We start from the raw sequence: 14,407 nt of genomic DNA on the forward strand, positions 1-14,407 counted from the left end.
AACAGATGAAATTTTCAACAGTACCTTTTATTTCAGTTATGTAAAACATTTCCATATTAGTCATTTTGTACAAGAAGACTCGAATAAAAGAAAAAAAATCAAAGAAAGTGAAAAATAGTATGTTTCAGTCTGTTCAATCAATATCAGTTCTTTCTCTGGAGGAGGATAATATGCTTCATCACTAGTCCTTTGGGATTGTCTTGGATCACCATACTGCTGAGAATAGCTAAGTCGTTCAAAGTTGATCATCCAACAGTATTGGTGCTACTGCATATAATGTTCTCCTGGTTCTGTGCACTTCACTCTGCATCAGTTCATGTAAATCTTTCCAGGTTCTTCTAAATTATAATTCCATTATAATGATATATCACAGCTTGTTCAGCCACTTCCCCAATAGATGGGCATCCTTTGCCTTCCAATTATTAGCTACCAAAAAAAAAGAGCTGCTACAAACAGATCTTTTTTTCCCCTTTCTGGGATATCAACTTAGCAGTGGTATTGCTGGATCAAAGGGTATGCAGTTTTACAGCATCTGGGGCCTAGTTCCAGATTGCTCTCTAGAATGGCTGGATCAGTTCACAACTCCATCAACAATGCATTACTACTGCAGTTGTCCCACATTACCCCCCAATATCCAACATTTTCCTTTTTTTGGTCATATTAACCAATCTGAGAGGTGTGAGGTGCTATGTCAGAGTTGTTTTAATTTGCATTTCTCTGATCAATAGTAATAAATCACCATTTAAGCATTTTTAGAGCATTTTTATCCATACAACTATAGATAGCTTTGATTTCTTTGTGTAAAAACTACCTGTTCTAATCCTTCCACAATTTATCAACTGGGGAATGACCCATATTTTTATAAATTTGAATCAGTTCTCTATATATTTGAGAAATGAGGCCTTCATCAGAGATACTTATTGCAAAACTTTTTCCCCAGTTTTGTTTTCTTTATAATTTTGGTTGTGCTGATTTAGTTTGTGCAAAAATCTTTTAATTTTATATAAACAAAATGATCTATTTTATATTTCATAATGTTCTCTACATCTTCTTTGGTCCTAAATTCTTCCGTTATCCATAAATCTGAGAGATAAGCTATTCCATGCTCTCTTAATCTGCTTATGCTATCAACTTTTATGTGTAAATCACATATCCATTTTGACCTTATCCTGGTATATGGTTTGAGGTGTTGGTCTATACCTAATTTCTGCCATACTATGTCGAAGCAGTTTTTGTCAAATAGTGAGTTTCTGTTCCAAAAGATGGGATGATTAGGTTTATCATATGTCAGATTACTGTGGTCATTCACTATAAATTTCTACCTAATCTATTCCATGGACCCACCACTCTACTTCTTGGTCAGTACCAGATTGTTTTGATGATTACCACTTTATAATACAGTTTGAGATCTGGTATGGCTAAATCCTCATTTTTTTAAATTGATTCCCTTGATATCCTTGAGCTTTTGTTCTTCCAGATGAATTCTGTTATTTTTTTATAGCTCTATAAAAATAATTTTTAATAGTTCGATTGTTATGGCACTAAGTAGATTAATTTAGGGAGAATTATCATTTTCGTTATACTGGCTCAGTCTACCCCCAAGCAATTAATATTTTTTCAACTGCTTAGATCTGACTTTATTTGCGTGGAAAGTGTTTTATACTTGTGTTCATATGGTTTCTGGATTGGTCTTGGCAGGTAAACTTCTAAGTATTTTATACTGGTTTACAGTTACTTTAAGTAGAATTTCTCTTTGAATTTTGTTGCTGGACTTTGTGGGATATATATAGAAATACTGATGATCTATGTGAGTTTATTTTATATCCTGCAATTTTGCTAAAGCTGTTAATAATTTCAAACAGTTTTTCAGTTGATTCCCTAGGATTTTCTAAGGATAACAGCGCATCATCTGCAAAGACCAATAGTTTTGTTTCCTCATTGCCTTTTCTAATTCCTTCAACTTCTTTTTTCTCCTCTTAGTGCTAAAGTTAATATTTCCTAGTACAATATAAAATGTTAGAGGTGATGATGGGCATCCTTGCTTCACCCCTGATTGTACTGAGAAGCCTTCTAGCTTATCCCCATTACAGATAATGCTTGCTGATGGTGTTAGATAAATATTATTTGTCATTTTAAGGCAAGCTCCATTAATTCCTATGCTCTTAGGGTTTTAACACAAATGGGTGCTGTATTTTGTCAAAGGCTTTTTCTGCATCTATTGAGATAATCATATTATTTCTGTTAGTTTTGTTACCGACATGGTCAATTTTGCTGAAGAGTTTTCCTAATATTGAACCAGTCCTGCATTCCTGGTATAAATCCCACCTGGTAATAGTATATGATCCTTGTGATATATCACTGTAATCTCTCTGCTGGTATTTTATTTAAAATTTTTGAATCAATATTAATTAGGGAAATTGTGCTATAATTTTCTTTCTGTTTTGGCTATTCCTGGCTTGGCTATCAGCACCATATTTGTGTTTTGAAAGGAATTTGGTAGGACTCCTTCTTCACCTAGTTCTCCCAATAGTTTATATTATATTCGGATTTTAAATGTCTGGTGGAACTTGCTTGTGAATCTATCTGGTCCTGGGGATTTCTGCTTACAGAGTACACTGATGGTTTGTCTAATTTCTTTTTCTAAGATTGGGTTAAACATTTTATTTCTTCTTCTGTTAATCTGGGTAATTTATATTTTTGTAGATAGTCATCTATTTCATTTAAACTTTCAAATTTATTGGCATATATAATTGGACAAAATAACTCCAACAACTGTCCTAATTTCCTCTTCACTGGTGGTGAATTCACCCCTTTCATTTTTGTTACTAGTAATTTGGTTTTCTTTCCTTTTTTATTAGTTTAATAGTTTTCCTACTTTCAATTTTTATTAATCTCTTTTGATTTTCAGGATTTCCAATTTCATATTTAATTGGGGATTTTTAATTTATTCTTTTTCTGTTCTTCTTAAATTTGTATGCCCAACTCATTGATCTGCTTTTTATCTTTTATTGATGTAAGCAATTGAAGATAAAAATTTCCAGGGGCTGGAGCCAAGATGGTGGTTGGAAAATAGGGACTTGCTTAGGCTCTCCCCCAAATCCCTCCAAACACCTGTGAAAAAAGGCTCTGAACAAATTCTAGAGCTACAGAACCCACGAGACAACATAGGGAAGCAGGTCTCCAGCCCAAGACAGTCTGGATGGTCGCTGGAAAGGGTCTATCACACTGTGCTGAGAGCAGCCCGCAGACCAGCATGGGTCACACCAGGAAAGACTAGGTCCTGAGGAGAAGGAGTGGAGGAAAAATTGAGAAGAGAAATGAGAGTGATGCAAAAAAATCATGAAAAACAAGTCAATGACTGGCTAAAGGAGACCCAAAAAAATACGGAAGAAAATAACACCTTAAAAAAATAGACTAACCCAAACGGCAAAAGAGCTCCAAAAAGCCAATGAGGTGAACAATGCTTAAAAAGCAGAATTAGCCTAATGGAAAAGGAGGTCCAAAAGACCACTGAAGAAAATACTACCTTAAAATTAGGATGGAACAAGTGGAAGCTAGTGACTTTATGAGGAATCAAGGAATTATAAAACAAAACGAAAAGAATAAAAAAATGGAAGACAATGAGAAATATCTCATTGGAAAAACTGACCTGGACAATAGATCTGGGAGAGATAATTTTAAAATTACTGGACTACCTGAAAGGCCATGATCAAAAAAAGAGCCTAGACATCATCTTTCAAGAAATTATGAAGGAAAGTACCCTGATATTCTAGAATCAGAGAGTAAAATAGAAATTGAAAAAATGTACCGATCACCTCTTGAAAAAGATCCCAAAATGAAAAACTGCTAGGAATATTGCAGCGAAATTCCAGAGTTCCCAGGTCAAGGAGAAAATACTGCAAGCAGCCCAAAAGAAAAAATTTGAGTATTGTGGAAACACAATCAGGATAACACAAACTCTAGCAGCTTCTACATTAATACATCAAAGGGCTTAGAATGTGATATTCCAGAGAACAAAGGAGCTAGGATTAAAACCAAGAATCACCTACCCAGCAAAATTGAGTATAATACTCCAGAGCAAAATATGGACTTTCGAGCTTTCTCAATGAAAAGACCACAGCTGAATAGAAAATTTGACTTTCAAATACAAGAATGAAGAGAAGCATGAAAAGGTAAACAGGAAAGTGAAATCATAAGGGACTTACTAAAGTTGAACTGTTTTATTTGCATTCCTACATGGAAAGATAATATTTGTAACTCATGAAAACTTTCTAAGTATTAGGGTAGTTGAAGGGGATATACATATTTTATACATACAAATATATATGTAGACACAGGGTGAGTTGAATGTGAAGGGATGATTTCTAAAAATAAATAAGTACAATTAAGGGGTGAGAGAGGAATATATTGGGAGAAGGAGAAAGGGAGAGATAGAATGGGGTAAATTATCTCACATAAAAGTGGCAAGAAAAAGCAGTTTTACTGGAAGGGAAGAGGGGGCAGGTGAAAGGGAATGAGTGAATCTTGCTCTCATCAGACTTGACTTAAGGAGGGAATAACACACACACTCAATTGGGTATCTCACCCTACAGGAAAGGAAGGGAGAAGGGGATAAGAGAAAGGGGATGATAGAAGGGAGGGCAGATAGGGGTAGGAGGTAAGCAAGAGCAAACACTTTTTAAAAGGACAGGGTCAAGGGGAAAAAACTGAATAAAAGGGGACAGGATAGGATGGAGGTAAATATACTTAGACTTTCAAAACACGATTGTTATGGAAGTGTTTTGCATAATGATGCATGTGTGGCCTATGTTGAATTGCTTGCCTTCTCAAGGAGGGTGGGTGGGGAGGGAAGAAGGGAGAAAATTTGGAACTCAAAGTTGTAAAAACAAATGCTCAAAAAAAAATAGTTGTTTTCTACATGCAGCTGGGAAATAAGACATACAAGCAATGGGGTATAGAAATCTATTTTGCCCTACAAGAAAGTAAGGGTAAAGAGGATGGGGGGGGGAGTGGGGTGACAGAAGGGAGGGCAGACTGGGGAAAGGAGCAATCAGAATATATGCCACTTTGGGGTAGGGGAGGGTAGAAATGGGGTGAAAATTTTTAATTCAAAATCTTGTGGAAATCAATGTTGAAAACTAAAAATTATTAAAGAAATAAAGAGCAATATATATACATACAAACATACACATATGTGTGTATATGTATATATACATATACACACATATATATACATATACACACACATACACACACACACACACACACACACACACACACACACATATATATATATATATGATTTTCTCCTAAGTACCACTGGCTGCATCCCATAAATTTTGGTGAGTTGTTTCATTTTTGTCATTTTTTTTAAATGAAATTATTGATTGCTTCTATGATTTGTTCTTTGGCCCACTTGTTTTTAGGAGTAGATTATTTAATTTCCAATTATTTTTTAATCTCTCCATTGTCTATTATTGAATGTAATTTTCATTGTATTATGATCTGAAAAGGACGCATTTACTATTTCTGCATTTGGTTGTGCGGTTTTTGTGTCCCAATACATGGTCAAATTTTGTGTAGGTACCACATATTCCTTTCTATTCCCATTCAATTTTCTCCAGAGATCTAGCATATCTAACTTTTCCAGAATTTTATTCACCTCTTTAACTTCTTTTTTGTTTATTTTTTGGTTAGATTTATCTAGTTCTGAGAGGAAAAAGTTGAGGTCCCCCCAAATATAGTTTTATTATCTGCTTCTTCCTGTAACTCATTGAACTTCTCCTTCAAAAATGTAGATACTATACTATTTGGTGCATATATGTTTAGTATTGATATGACTTCATTGTCTATGGTACCTTTCAGCAAGATACAGTGTCCTTCTTTATCTCTTTTATTTAGATCTGTTTTTGCATTTGCTTTGTCTGATATCATACTTGCTGTCTTTGCTTCAGCCCCTTACCTTTACCCTGTGTGTATTTCTCTGCCTTAAAAGTGTTTCTGATAAACAATATATTGTAGGATTCTGTATTTTCCCATTCTGCTTTCCATTTCCATTTTATGGGTGAGTTCATCGCATTCACATTTATAGTTATGATAACTAATTCTGTATTTCCCTCCATGTTATTTTTTATCCTCTCCTCTCTCTTACTCCCACCCTTTCCTACCTCACAAATGTTTTACTTCTGATCACTGCCTTGGCCAATATATCTGCCCCTTTTATCAGTTCCCCTTTGCACTTCTATTATCCCCATCTCTTTTTCTTCCTTATAAGATAACTGTTTATATCCAACTGAGTGTGCATGTTATTCCTTCTAAGCCAATTTTGATGACAGTAAGATTTAAGCTTTGCCTATCACTCCCAACCCCATCTCCTCCTCCATCATAATAGTTTTTTCATACCTCTTTTATGTGGGATATTTTACTCCATTCAATCTTTCCCCTCCCTCTTCTTCCAGTGCAATTTTCTTTCTTACCCCTTTATTTTGTTTTTTGGGTTATCATCCCATTGAGTCACCTTATATCCCTGCCCTCTGTCTATATATACCCCTTCTAATTGCTATTATAATAATAGTTACAAATATTATCTTGCTATACAGAAATATAGAGTTTAACCCTATTAAATTTATGTTTTCTCTTTCTTGTTTTTTTTTTAACCTTTTTATGTTTCCCTTGAGTCTTGTATTTGAAGGTCAAATTTTTTATTCAGCTCTGGTCTTTTAATTAGAAATGCTTCAAAGTCCTCCATTTCATTAAATATCCATTTTCCCCCCTGAAAGATTATATTCAATCTTGCTCAGTAGATGATTCTTGGTTGTCCTTTGCCTTACAGTATATCATGTTCCAAGGCCTCCAGTTCATTAATGTGGAAGCTGCCAAGTCCTGTGCAATCCTAACTCCACAATAATTTGAATTTTTTTCTTTTTGTCTTCTTGCAACACTTTCTCCTATCTGTGAGCTCAAGAATTCGGCTATGATGTTCCCAGGAGTTTTCGTTTTGGGATCTCTTTCAGACGATGATCAATGGATTCCCTCAATTTCTATTTTGCCCTCTGGTTCTAATATATCAGGGCAGTTTTCTTTGATAATTTCTTGAAAAATGTTGCCCATGCCTTTTTTTTTTTTTTTTAATATCATGGCTTTCTGGTAGTCCAAGTAATTGTTATATTATCTCTCCTGGATCTATTTTCTAGGTCAGTTGTTTATCCAATGAGAAATTTCACATTTTCTTCTATTTTCTGTACTTTTTTGGTTCTGTTTTATTATATCTTCATGTCTCATAGAGTTATTAGTTTCCAATTGTTAAGTTCTAATTTTTAAGGAATTATTTTCTTCAGTGAGCTTTTGTGTGTCCTTTTCCATTTGGCCAATTCTATTTTTTAGGGAGTTATTTTCCTCAGTAAGTTTTCGTATATTTTTTTCTCACGCTACTGATGATTTTTTCATGATTCTCTTGCATCACTCTCATTTCTTTTCCCAATTTTTCTTCTACTTCTCTAATTTGGGTTTTAAAATCCTTTTTATGATCTTCCAGGCATTCTTTTTGAACCTGAGACCAAATTACATTTTACTTTGAGGTTTCACATGTAGTCATTTTGACATTATTGCCCTCTTCTAAGTTTATGCCTTGATCCTCCCTATCACTGTAGTAACTTTCTATAGTCAAGCTCTTTTTTTGTTTGTTTTTTGCTCATTTTCCCTTTTTTGTTTTTTTTGGTGATTTGGTATTTTTATGGGAGTTGGGCTTGGGTCCTTCACTGTCCCAAGCTTTTGTGCTGGGGTTCTGGTCTTACTGCTGGCTTTCATTGGGCTTCAGGGCTTAGCTGCTTGCTTTCTCTGATGGGTAGTCTTCCCTTCTGGCTTGTAATGGGGGGGGGGACTCCCCATTGGTCTCCCGTGGTTCTGGGGTTTAGCTGCTGGCCTGCTCCAGGGTGGGGCCTCGCTGCTTGGTTGCTATGGCCCTGGAGGAGGGATCTTGTTGCTGGTCTATAGCAACGGTGGGGTCTCCCTGTTGGCCAGCCTTGGTGTGTGGCTTCACTGCTGGTCAGCAAAGTAGATCAAGGCTTCTCTGGTGGCTTGTGCTGGGGGTGTGGCCTTGCTGAGCTGCACAGACTGCTCAGTAGCCTAGGTTTGCAGGAGGGTGGGGCCTCACTGGTGGATTGCCTTAGGCTTGGAGGCTTGGTAAAGGCCCCCTGCTGTGAGGCTGGAGGCTGCTGGCTCTTGAACCTCACTCTCCTTCCACTGCAGTGAGAAAGACCTTGTCTGCTAGGCTGGTAAGCTGCTTCCCTACTCCTTTTAAATTCTGAGGTAGTTTTCTAATTGTTTGGAGGGGAATTTGGGACAGCTTCAGAGGGTTCCTTTCTCACTCTGACATTTTAACAGTGCCATTTAAAAAATACAACATATTAAAAAAAACTAATCTGCCAAATAAATGAGAGCACTTTTTCTACAATACATTCAGGCAATGAAATGAGGTCTGGAGTTTGAATTGGACCACCTACATTTAAATTCTGCCCTTGCTTAAAACCTGTAACTTTGGGCACCAAGTCACAACCTCCTTGGGTCTGTTTCCAGATATGAAGAACAAATGAGATGGACAAGACTTCATCAGCATTCAATTTATGATCCTATGATCCATATCTACAACTATTAGGAACAATAAGTTACCTTTTCTGTTTCTACAAGTAACACTAAAGAATCACTCTGGAAAACATAATTGTTCTTTCATTTTACAGCAAAGACTGGGCTTTTTTTTTTTTTGAACATATGTATATTTGATATAAGGATTTTTTTTAACAGAAGGGATAGGTTAAAAAAAGGGGGGGGGGATATATAAGATTTTTGGTCATTTAAAAAATCCATAATGTTTTTTTAAAACCAGGTTCTCCTCCACTCCTACCCATAATGCTAATTTTTCCATATTACTGACAAGGAGGGGAAGGAGTACTAAAACCAGGAAACCATTCCCTTCAACACTGAAAACCAATCTGAAGCTTAATTTCTTGGCATTGTCTGAATGGCAATGCCAGGGAAATAGGCTGTTTGACTGTCATTTGGCGTTAGGTTCCTTTCAGCTCAAAATCTAAAATCCTACTATGCTACTGCACATTATTAGAGGAAAAAAAGGTAAAACTAATCAAAGAACCATCCACCAGGTGAAACACAAAAAATTCAACCACCCTCATCTGCAAGAGACTTGGACTGCTGGAAAATTTTGCCCCAGATCTTTTTGAAAGGCTTTCATAGTAGAACAGCAGAGGAGTTTTAGGAGTCCAAAGAGTCAATATTCCAAAAGGCTGAATTATTAAATTTTGCACTCAAAAAAGTAACTCATAAGTCTACTAATATATATCAGCAAGGAAGGATATCATGTAAATGGACATGTTTAAATGCTTAAAAAAAGCATTTGAATTCACTTACACTATGTTGTTTGCCCATTTGATGGCAAACAGAAATAACTAATTTTCACTTCAAGCATACCTGTAGAATTAATTATTGGGTCAAACTAGTTCAGTTAAAAAAAAAAAGTATTTTCATAGAATTTCTGAGCTAGAATATAACTTTATCTAGCCCAATGTCCTGGAAGACACACAAATTCTAGCTATATTACCACCAAATGAATCAATAAATGAAAAGCACTTATTAAGTACTTACCATATGCCAAGTCTGCACTAAATTCTGGCAATACAAATACAATACAATCTGTACACTCTATATTCTAAAAGAGGAAAACCACTCACACATGGAAGTGGAGGCTAAGTGGTAAACAGAAGAATTTAGGAAAAAGTCCTGTGGCAGGTCACTAGAGACTTCTGCAGGCTATACTCAAGCCATTCACTGAACATTCCACCCAACCTTTATCACAATATCTTCATTTCACACATGACTCCACAATTAGAGTCTCCATTAACTTAAGGTTATTTTATACCAAAGCATACTATGACCAAAAAGGCACAGTACCTGTAGGGCAAAGAGAATCATGAGATCATATATTTAGAAGTCACTAAGTGCAACATATGCTGAAGTAGGAAACATCAAGATACGATAGAAAAGTGCATTGAAATTGGGATCACAAGACCCAAGTATTCAAATCCCAGAATAAAGAAGAAACATTTTTATCTCTAAACATGAAGATTATTGCAACTTGAATTTATATAGTATACTATACAAAGCACTTTGCTCATCACAGTCCTATGAAAAAGGTACCACCTAGAATAACCCATGTTACAAATGAAGAAATAAGCTCCAAGAGCTCATGAGGTCAGAAAGCAAGGAAGTATCCAACCCAGTACTCTGGTCACCTTAACTCCTAAATCTGGTATTCTTTCAACTACCACAATAAATTGTTTGATTCAATCTAGAATAGCTACAAAAGCATCCTTAGAGAATTTTACAAATGCAATTAAAACTGTGTGCATATTAATGTACAAGATATTTCTGCCAGACTATTTTCTAGTTTTTCCAATAGTTCTTATCAAATAAGGAGTTCTTTCCTAAGTAAATCATGTTTTCCAGTATAGTGAATACTGGATTACTGATTTCTGTTATTTCTGATTCTTTTCCGCCTTACTAGCATGTTCCATCAATCTACTTTTCCTTCTTTTTTTCTTTAAACTCTACCAATTGATTTTAGTGACTGCTGCTCTATAAGATAGGTTGAGATCTAGAAGTACCATTCCCCATTAATCCTTACCTTAAAAAAAAATTTTCCCTTTAACATTCTACATCTTGTTTTCCTTCGCACGAATTCTGTTATTTTTATCAAGTTTGGTAAAGTATCTCTTTGACGGTTTGAATGGTATAGCATCAAAACTGTAAATTAGCTTTGGTAGTACTATCTTTTTTACTATACTGTCCTGGCCCAACATGCACACTGAATACTCTTCTAGCTAATGGGTATGTACAAAAAAACACAAGTAAAACAATTCTAGCATTTTTAAAGAATTTTTAAAAATAAAAGTTATTACTGGACTATACTATTAAATTCTACTTCCTCCATGACATCTCTCAATTCAATAAATTAAGTACCTAGGTATAAGATAATGTGCAAAGTCTCTCTCTACCCACTAAAAGTACAACTTCCAAAAACAAAAAGTAGAACTTCCAACCATTCTTTTAATGCTATAAGAATAATTATTTTCCACAACAACCAAAAAAAAAAACACAGACGTAGTGTAATGGCAAGCAAAATGGGACTTTCACTGTTTTTTCTTTTGGAATGCTTCTCAGCACTAAGGCAATCAACTGCCTTTGATTGAGTCTTTGATTGAATCAAGAGTCTCTGATGACCTGTTTAAGTAACAAAAGTTTGAGTCACATGGTTGTGACGGCCTCTGACCCTGAAGAAGCATGTATATATACTCGGGGGTAAGCATTTTGCTTTTGGGACTCACTCATTGGAAGAGTGTTTATGTGATCTGTCCAGACAAGACTCTGGGCAGCTGTTAAAGAGCCCTCCGGCTTTGAAAACCCAGATGTTGGTATTTCTCTCTATGTGGTAACTATGTATGTACTGCTATGGACAGACAGAAGCCCTGTCTACTGATTTGTTATTTGCTCTGTTTATATAATTTCTGCTTGTAATTTCTGTTTATGTTTTCTCTGAAGTTCAGGGTGCTGACCTTTTTCCCCTGAACTAAGTGAATGATATGTGTATGTTTAATTAAAGTGAGACTGGAAACCCCTTAAAGTTGCTCTCCTTAGAAAAGCAGATCAAAGAATCTGTGCTAGCAGCCCTCCTGTGTGCTGGTGTTGTTGGCCTTATACCTCCACAGTAGCTGCAAGCACCACTGTTGTTATACCTAAGGACTAATTTTTTTTCCAGACACAATCAATACACACACACACACACACACACACACAAGATCCCAGTAAGAAATGGAAAAGCAGGGGCAGCTAGGTGGCGCAGTGAGTAGAGCACCAGTCCTGAAGTCAGGAGGACCTGAGTTCAAATTTGGCCTCAAACACTTGACACACTTACTAGCTGTGTGACCTTGGGCAAGTCACTTAACCCCAACTGCCCTGCCTTTCCCCCTCCAAAAAAAATATTTAAAAAAATGGAAAAGCTGATCAGTGGAATAGATGAGGTTCCAAACACAGACTAGCAAACAAATATGGTAGAGTACAGTTTGCGATAAACCCAAAAACCCCAAACCACTAAAGTAAGGGCTTACTCTTACCAAAACTCCTGGGAAACTAGAAAACAGGCTTAGACCAAAGATCTCATACCATAAACCAAAATAAACTCTAAATGGATATATGTATTCTTGATTTAAAAGGTCACATAATAAGCAATGAGATTAAAATTAGAATGGAAACTTAAATGGAAAAAAAGTCTTTGAAGCAAATTTCTCTGATAAAGAAAGATCTAATATCTAGATATATTACAGACGTGATTCAAACATGTAAGATGAAGAGTCATTTGCCAATAGCTAAGTGGTCAAAAGACATGAACAAGCAGTTTTCCAAAGAAGAAAGCTATCAACAATTTAAAAAATGTTCCAAATCACCAATAAGAGAAAAGAAAATCACAACTCTGAGACTCTAACACATACCCCATCTCTTTGGCAAGATGACAGAAAGAGAAATTACAATTATTAGAAGCCCAGGGGAAGACAGTCACACTGATATTGTAGGATTAGCTGCAAATTGGTTCAACTATTCTGAAAGGCTATTTGGAACTATACCCCAGTCATTAAACCAGGCAAACTCCTTGACCCAGCAATACTTTCACTATGCATATATCCCAAAGAGATCAAAAAGAGAGGAAAAGGACTTATTTTGTTCAAAAACATTCACAGCAACTTGCTTTGTTGTAACAAAGAACTAGAAACAAAGAGGATGCCCATCAATTGGGGAATGGCTAAACAAATTGTGCCATATGAATATAATGGAATAGCACTGTGCTGCACGGTGACAAAAGTGACAGACTTAGAGAAACCTGTTAAGACTTATATGAACTAATGGTGAGTGAAGTGAGAAAAATCAGAAGAACAATTTACACAATTATTAACAACTATAAAAGACTTAGGAACTCTGACCAATACAATGAACAACCACTACTCCAAAAAACTGATATAGCATGTTTCCAAGACAGGATGACATTTTTGGGACATGGTGGAGATTTGTTTTGCTTAAGTATGTTTATTCGTAAAAATGGAAGAGGGGTGTTTGGAGGAGAACTGGGAAGATGAGCAAAACAGGGAAATAGTGATAGTGATGTCAAAAAAAGGAAGAAAACAAAGACAAGAGTGTCCATGATTCATTTAAAAGAATGCACAGAAGTGAGTAGAAAGAGGCTCAGAGGGAGACAGAGATAAGCAAGACAGTATTGAAACAAACAGCTGACAATTTATTATATTCTTTTTAGAAAAAAATGAACTAGATACAATGAGATTTGTAGTTTCACATGCAATCTTTTCCTATTTTTTTAATATAAGAAATGTTCGTGTTTTTCATACTTAAGTCCAAAACAAATTTTTTTTAAAAAAGCATATAATCCCTAATGTCTTGGCAATTCTATTCCACTGGTCAGATGTCATAACTTTGAAAATGTTTCAATAAATAAATGATGTGATAGAACTGGACGAGGATTAGACTTGTGATTTCAGCTGTCTATCCACTACACCAAGCTGCCTTTCCTTAAAGAATTGATAACTTAAAAAACAAAATGAAACAATCTAAAATATTTTAAATATCTGTTTAAATACCTATATGCTTTAGATTAGATTACCGCTCTCCTTTTAATCAACTATTTGTATACCTGTCCTTCTCTTCCCCCATTAAGATTATGTTTCTAGTTTCTATATGTCCTATATACTGTTTCATAACCAGGCCCTAAACAGTTAGTAAATGCTTGTTACTCTGAAAAGAGTATCCTTAACTATTGTAAAAGAAAGGACCACCTCTATCTATTGCTTCAAGAAACCACATCAGAAATACCAATTAATTTTGTTGCACATTAGAGAAATTAATTCAGGTCAGTTGTCTTTTTTAAGATTTGAATTCTTGACCCAAGATACAACTAATTTGAAATAAACTCCCTTTTTCCCCATTCATATGGAGGCAGCATTACAAGTGAAGAGAAAGCTGGCACTGGAGGCAAAAAGACCTGGCTTAAAGCTCCACCTGTGACATATAATGGCTGGCTGTGTGACTTTGGGAAAGTCACTTAACCTCTCAGTGTTCTAGGCAACTCTAAGTTTCTAAGTTGCAGAAAAGGTGCAAGCCTACAGTGATAAGGGAAGCTTTTTCAACAGTGAAACTGTTGAACTCACAAGTCTATTCCCTATCCCTATTTTCCTCACCTATACATAAACAATTTTCTCCTTTAATCTCTGGTGTTCACATTCTTTGTCATTATTAATGACATCACATTATGAGAATAACTAGAGTAGGATTTACTTTA

At 35.6% G+C, this 14,407-nt stretch overlaps 1 protein-coding gene across 1 annotated transcript in view; it reads right to left on the reverse strand.

The window, feature by feature from the left end:
- FAM193A (family with sequence similarity 193 member A) overlaps positions 1-14,407 on the reverse strand; it is a 251,271-nt gene that overhangs the window by 215,744 nt on the left and 21,120 nt on the right. The window lies entirely within an intron of this gene.

This window comes from Trichosurus vulpecula, chromosome 6 (genome assembly GCF_011100635.1).
Source record: "Trichosurus vulpecula isolate mTriVul1 chromosome 6, mTriVul1.pri, whole genome shotgun sequence".
In the NCBI taxonomy this organism is placed as follows: Eukaryota; Metazoa; Chordata; class Mammalia; order Diprotodontia; family Phalangeridae; genus Trichosurus; species Trichosurus vulpecula.